Source organism: Halyomorpha halys, unplaced genomic scaffold (assembly GCF_000696795.3).
Source record: "Halyomorpha halys isolate HHAL.00 unplaced genomic scaffold, Hhal_1.1 Scaffold1039.1, whole genome shotgun sequence".
In the NCBI taxonomy this organism is placed as follows: domain Eukaryota; kingdom Metazoa; phylum Arthropoda; class Insecta; order Hemiptera; family Pentatomidae; genus Halyomorpha; species Halyomorpha halys.
This window is the reverse complement of record NW_027105076.1, coordinates 187215-194329: the sequence shown is the minus strand read 5'-3', so window position 1 is coordinate 194329 and position 7115 is coordinate 187215. Positions and strand designations below refer to the sequence as shown.

The following is a 7115-nucleotide window of genomic DNA, read 5'->3' as shown; positions in this document are numbered from 1 at the left end:
ATCCTCCTTCCAACCACCATTCCTCGGTCTGGCCTTTCTATCCGTCATGCCTCTATCCCTACCTGTTTCTCTTTGCTCTCTCCTTCTCCACGATTTGTTTCTGGGGCGGATGTAGGTTACTCTACTCCACCCTGCGTACTCAATCTCTATTCTAGACTCCTCCTCTCGTGCGCTGGTGTCCACCATCTCCTGTGCACATTCGGCGAACGTGCGTTCCCGGGGTAAGCCCTGCCTCCTCTGGCGGTATATTGAATCTCACAGCTTGTCCGCATTCATTCTCATAGATTCAGAAGAAAAAGGGAAAAGGGAGAGAAAAAATAATACAACAGTAAAGAAAGAAATTAAGTCCAATAAAAAAAGGAAAACTGTAGACTGAATAGTAAACAGGAAATAAAATAAAACGTTCCCGGGTTTCGGCACCATTTATGCGTAGTCGGAAGAGCAATACTAAAAAAACGTAAGAAATTGGGTAGAGAAACAATACGCAAGACTACTGAAATAACACCGTTTTATTCTTCCTCTTTATGCGTTTTATATACATTCTGATTGTTTATTCACATGGGTAGGGAGTATTAAGGCGAACAATACGCCTTGTCGAATTATAACTCATAAACACTCCTATATTGTCTTATACTATTATTATTAGTATCCCCAATGCTATGTTTATGTTTATGTATATGTTGTGGATTGGGTTATACTCTCTAATTCGGGTAGGAGGAATGTGTGCTGAAACTACAGGCACTAAGTGCCAACAACTTCAAATCAACATAGCAGAAATGGAAGGGTTCGTTAATCACCATTTCCGTCAACTAAGAACCATTAGAACTAATCAATACATAACAGATCGATGACTATCCAAGTTAAACGATTTGAAGGATCGTTGAAACTTAATTGATACGGCGTGGATGTTGGGAGTTATTCGTTATTTTCACGAAGTCTAATGAGTTGGAACATGAAATTTAAGCTATATGCAATTGATAATTAAAGGTAACATAATGTCTTTGTAACACACTATTGATAATTGATTGCATTCAGCTTATTTTTCTTACTTTTTTTGTTATGTGAACCGGTATGATAAATTCAACTACAAATTTATCCCTGAAGCTTCATTTAAAAAAAATCTGAAAAAATTAAATAAAAGCAAAGTGAGAGTATAATACTTTTTACCATTAATATGCTTGTTAACTTTGGATTATCCTGCTCAACACTGTTAAGCGTTGTTTTCTTCTAAATTTCAATTTCAAAACGTTTTTTGTTCAGATTTTTTTTCTGATCTTAGCCGGGACATCCTGACTGTAGTCATCAATGATATTTTTGAATTATCTTTTAAAAGTAAAAGCTCTAACCACTTAATCTAAATTAATTTTCGTCAAATATACTTAATCTTGTAGAAATAAAAGGCCCTTTTTTGTCTAAATCATCAATTCCTTTCAAGGCATTATATTCAGGTATGATATTATCACAATGAGTATCGTAGTAGCATTACCATATCTATCATCTACCTGGAATCCTGAAGAGTTACCAGACTACTTTCTTTCTTTCTTTCTTTTTTAAAAAAAATATAAAACAATCGCGGCAATATTTGGACAGATCGGACCTGGATCATAATGAGCAGACATAACATGAAACACGAAAGAATAGAGTGAGCCTAAGCATTTTATTAAAAATTTATATCAAATCATATAAACTATATTTTTTAATTCGAAATAGAGAGTGATGAGTCACAACTATACCAGAAATTAATCATAATGAGTAAACGTCATGGGAAATACGAAAGAATGGAGTGAGCCCGAGGAACATATCTTATCATATACATTACAATATTTAATTAAATTTATGTAATTGATTTAAGCCTTCAAATTATACCTAATTGCATACGCTAATTTCATAATTTCTGACATGCAACCTTTGGTACTTATTTTTAAAAAAAGGTTCTAATTTTGATAGCCATAGTAAATTGGTAGAAACGTACCCACAAGGGATGCGATAATTTATGCCGTGTACGGGGCTTCGGGGTTTCTAAGCCCGACTAGGGGTTCCCCGTACAGGTATTATAGTGAAATTTATTCATTTATTACTGTATTTGTATTATGTATTTGTATTTAAATATTTATATTATGTATCTCTATCAGTTCCTGATGGGAACCGACTGAAGTGGTATGCGCAATATTTAATTCAAACACTAGACACCATCTGGACCCCCTCGCCATGGTGTGCTAGATATGAATATCATAACTAATGATTGGAGTTCCTTTACAACGGTATCGTGTTCACCAATTTACTATGCTAGTATGTATATATGAGGTGGCATGCAGGGATTATTAATTATAAAGTAAAGTCTTTGTTACATGTTATAATTACAATTATATATACATTGTCAAGAATACTACTATGAGAGAGCATGGTAGACTTGTTTCCTTATACTTTAATTATAAGATTATGAATTGAAAAGTACCAGTTGGGATCTTTGATATTTATACTGACTCTAAGTTATTAATTCTACTAATACCATTCTAATTACATCAGAAAAGGTCTTACTTGTTTCGGTACATCGGTCGGCTTGGCGGTTGTCGCGGAAGAGCGTCCATATTCGCCTCTCGGCTGCCGCTGATCTTCCAGGCTGTCTTCCTCTGTGTCCAACTCCCAGACTCCCCTTCTGTCCCAGACTCTCTCAGCCTGTCCTTCCGTCAGACTTCCTACAAGACTGTCCTCCACTGTCCTTCCCTCACAGAACTTTCCTCTACTTCTAGAACTCTGTTCGACTGTCCTCCTCTCTCAGCCTCCCTCAAACTCTGTTCAACTGTGTTTCTCCTGCCCTTTTTGTTCATTTTCTCCCCTCTCCTTCTGACTCCTCCTTCTTTTGATTTCTATCCTTTGATTGGTTCCTCTATTTTCAGAGGGGGTGAGAAGGTCCAATGACCTTCGACGAAAGTCGGTCTTTTTCCTACCATTCATCTTTAAAGGTTTCTTCTTTGAAGAAAGCCGGCTTCTGGCGGGTTACTGTATTTTCCCCGAGGTTTTTAGAGAGGCCTCATGTGAGATAAGGGGTGTTTATTTGTTTTCAATTACGGCGGCTATTTCTCTTTGCCACTCACTGTACTTTCCCCGAGATGTCTAAACTGGCCACGTACAAGATAAGGGCTGTTTGTTTGTTTATCTCTGCCTACACGGTCAACCGTTCCCAGAGGGTGCATACCCTCTGTTATCTATATACCTCTGTACATTTCTTTAGATCTGTTGCCGAAGGATTTTTGCCTAGGTCCGGCGGTATCTTTGGCATGCTGACAAAAGACATTATTTTAAGTTAAAAAATTCCAGCTGGTGCCTCTCAACATATCAATACAAAGAAAATAAAACTTGGTGAACTGATAATAAAATTCTATTGTCTAAGTTACAGGTAGTGTAGGGTGTGGACGAAATAAAACATGTATGATTAAAAGGGTAAATTAATTTAGAATAACTGTGCTATGGAAAACCATAGATTTAATGATGTGCAATTATACACATTAAAACATGGGATAGAACCGAATAGCCGAATGGTTGAACAGAAATATTGATGAAGCGTCAGCAGAAAGAACCAGGTTGAGTGACGTCATCGAACGAAGAAGGTGATTTCAAGTTGTCCCATCTATTTAGAATACCAAGATGGTTCTACCTCTTTGTAATGGCGTAGTGCGCTGGGCGCCCAGCTGATTGGTTTGATCAGTTATCTTACAATATAATAGAATGTTGTACATCTTCTTGAATATTCTCTCGAACCTGACAATTTTTGAAAGAATGTAGTGAAATAATGTGTATTCTGCTCTATTGTGCTGTAAGTAAGAAATAAAAAACAAAACATATAGGGTTAAAATGAATAAAAGATAATAGGTAAACCGTTCTTTGTAACTTGTGTAACTTAAAGGCTATGGGAGTATAGGATTCCAATGGGAGTTTTGGCCGAAAAAAAAGTAAAAACTTTTAGGCTTTACTTTAATTAACAAAGTGTTAATGAAACTTATAAATGATTACTGTGGAAATAATGAATAAAATTGTGAAAAATAAAAGTGAGTGTTTTGTTAATGTTATCCTTTATCACGGTGGGGTTAGGTTATGTTGCATGTTAAATCGACAAAATGAATTTGAATACATTTCCAATTGAATAGATTAAACGATGACAAATTAATTAAACCATGATTTATTAATTAACTTAAAATTGGCAATAGATTTTAAATGTTGAATGAATTCTTTAAACTTAGTTAGCTAACTCTGTGCATAAAGCATGTTACACTTTAAAACCTACATAAATGAAATAGCAATAGAGGACATAAGAATCAATTTAAGAATTTTTTCGAAAATTACTGAATTAAGATTCACTAAAGGTTATGAATTGTGTAACAATATGACAATGAAGAAATTAGGTTTTAATGAATGTTAATTCAACTCGTTGAAATAACTCAGTATGAGTGCATAATTCTACGCTATGTTATAGTAAATAATTTCCTCCCTAAATTAATATTAAATGTAATTAAACAAACACTATGTATGGAACATCTCAATACAGCTGAAATGGCCTTCTTCTTTTTCAGGTATGAACAATAAATTACAATACTACACTATACAATATTATTTCACTGGACTAGGATTTGAACTATATTAAAATTGATTGAGAATTTTATTAATTATTAGGTGTGGCATGGACCTTATGTGTGAACACTAATTTTGAAACTTAAAGCTTATTAGATTTTATATATATGGCCCGGGGGGACCATTATGTATGAAGTACGCTTTCAACTGAATGCCTTCAACATTCACACATTCACTTTTGATTGGTTGGTTGGATGAAGTGGACTCTATAAAAAGAAAATCAAACATGTTGAACTGACTATAAAATTCTATTGTTTAAGTTACAGATAGTGTAGGGTGTGGACGAAAAACACAAAACATTTATAATTAAAAGGGTTAATTTATTTAGAATCACTGGGTTATGGAAAACTGTAGATTTAATGATGTGGTTGATGGTGATGTAACCTATATTGAATTTGGTGGACTTACTCCATGCTTCCTTTGTTTTCCCCGCATTCCTATACCTCTCTCTCATCTGCTGCTAGGAACCACTCCAGGAAATCTACTCACTCATGGTTGATTTTACTAAAGAGTGAACAAAGAAGAACTGCTTCTGGGCGAAGAAAATGCCGCTTTCATGCCCAGGTTACTTCTTCTCATCATAGAAAGCACTAGATGTGGTAAGTTCTGATATGGGCCACATGGGCAGTGCTGCCTATCTCCCTTCCAATTCAAACTTTCGATTACCTTAGATTATCCGGAACACTGACTCACCAAAAGATCACGGCGATTACAGAAGGAGGCTCTAGATAGCCACTCTGGAAAAAGCAACGATAATGTACATAGACTATAAATACCTGAGGAACACCCCGTACCAGGATAACGAGGAAGAAAGAATGATTATATGCACCTGATGATTACCTGCTGGGAACGGACCGGTGTCAGCTATTTGTTATCTGGAATTTGCGCATGGCTGTGCGAAATACGAGGTACTGGACGAGCTTCAAGACTAGATAGAATGAATGCAGCGATTTTAAAGAACAGTGCCACCCCGTACCCGTGTACGTACCCGTGTACCCGTGTAAATCATAAACATTTACGAGTTCCTGGAAAAGGATCAGACACTAAGACAGTTTAAGATCGCCCACCAATCTTCGCGTATTTTAGAAAGGGAGGGGCAAGGCATACCGACCAGTTCGTGTTCTTCGTTTAAGCAGTGAGTCACCTTCGACTGTTTGGATCGACCAGAGAAAAATACTGAGTAGACGCGATATTGCGTGTATGCAGAAATAAGTTGGGAGAGAAGTACAATTTTAGGCTACCATTTTATATATTCTCTGCATACTTTAGCAGCTGAAAGAGTTGGGGGCTCCTACCAACTTGTATTCCCCAGTTAGAGATTACCTCAAAGATAAGATGTTTAAGCAATCACAATGAGGTTGAAAAAGGAATAGAGAGGGGTTGCCCACAGGGCTCAGTCCTCAGGCAGAGAATATGGAAGCTCATGTTCCAGCAGTTGTGGGGGTTACTCTAATACAATACAAGAATAATACTAATAGAATACAAGAATAATTTGTAATTAAACGCTTCTAAATTATTAATTTTTTTCTCCGACCTAAAATTTTTGTTTGTATAGATAGTAACTAAACTAAATGTAGCTCAACGTCGCCACTTTTAAATGAGAATGTACACTTCCAAAACATTGGGTCATGCTAGGATAAAGCCTATAATGAAAATTCAAAAAATCTCAAAGTTGAATTAACGACACCAAGCTAAAACACGTTGGCAATTTCATATTACCAAGCATGGAATAGTATAATAAGACTAACTATTGAAATAGAGCAAATTATTTATGCTAACAGACTCTGAAGGGATACGGAGAGTTCTGAAGAAAATTAATCCACGGTGGCCATATTGTGAAATATCGAATATAGTAGAACATAATGGGCTAAAATGCCGAATATTTAGAAAATATTCCTTTAAGTTTCATTATTTTGTTTATTTAAAATAATTATCCATCTCTCATTGTTATGAGTAGTAAAAAAATTAACGTATTAGAACTTACTTTTATATATTAGCATTATGCCTACTAACTATTTACTGCTATTTATTTAACTCAACAACCACTAACGAACAAACGGCAATCATTTTCTTATGATAATCGTAACAAGACAAAGTATTGATCTGACAGCAAATACAAAGAGAAAGAGAGTGAGAGTGAGAAAGAGATCCCCACGGGTTTAGCGTCCATCAGGGACAGATCTGATCCCGCCTGGGGAGAATTAGTGGACCATTTGGGATGAACAGCCCCAAGGCTTCACTACCCTTTGATCACGGTCAGTGTAATTAAATAAATGAAATAGCTTGCGCGACGCTCAATCTGTTCTCGGGTAATTTGTCTAAGTAAATCCGTTATTAACTGAGAGGATACGCGCACAGAGGATTCCTCGGTTTTTTTTTTTCCATTATTTATTTTTGTTTTTAGAGGAAATAGCGAATATTTTAGGAGAACACAAAGATAAATATACAAAGATATATATATACCAGGTCATTCAAAAAGTCCTGTCGTT

At 35.8% G+C, this 7115-nt stretch overlaps 1 long non-coding RNA gene across 1 annotated transcript in view; it reads left to right on the top strand.

Moving 5' to 3' along the window:
- The first annotated feature begins 4418 nt into the window (after positions 1-4418).
- Positions 4419-7115, top strand: part of LOC106688009 (uncharacterized) — a 40047-nt gene continuing 37350 nt past the window's right edge. Inside the window, exon 1 of the long non-coding RNA XR_001344259.2 lies at positions 4419-4568. This is a non-coding gene — a long non-coding RNA (uncharacterized lncRNA). The remainder of the gene's footprint in view (positions 4569-7115) is intronic.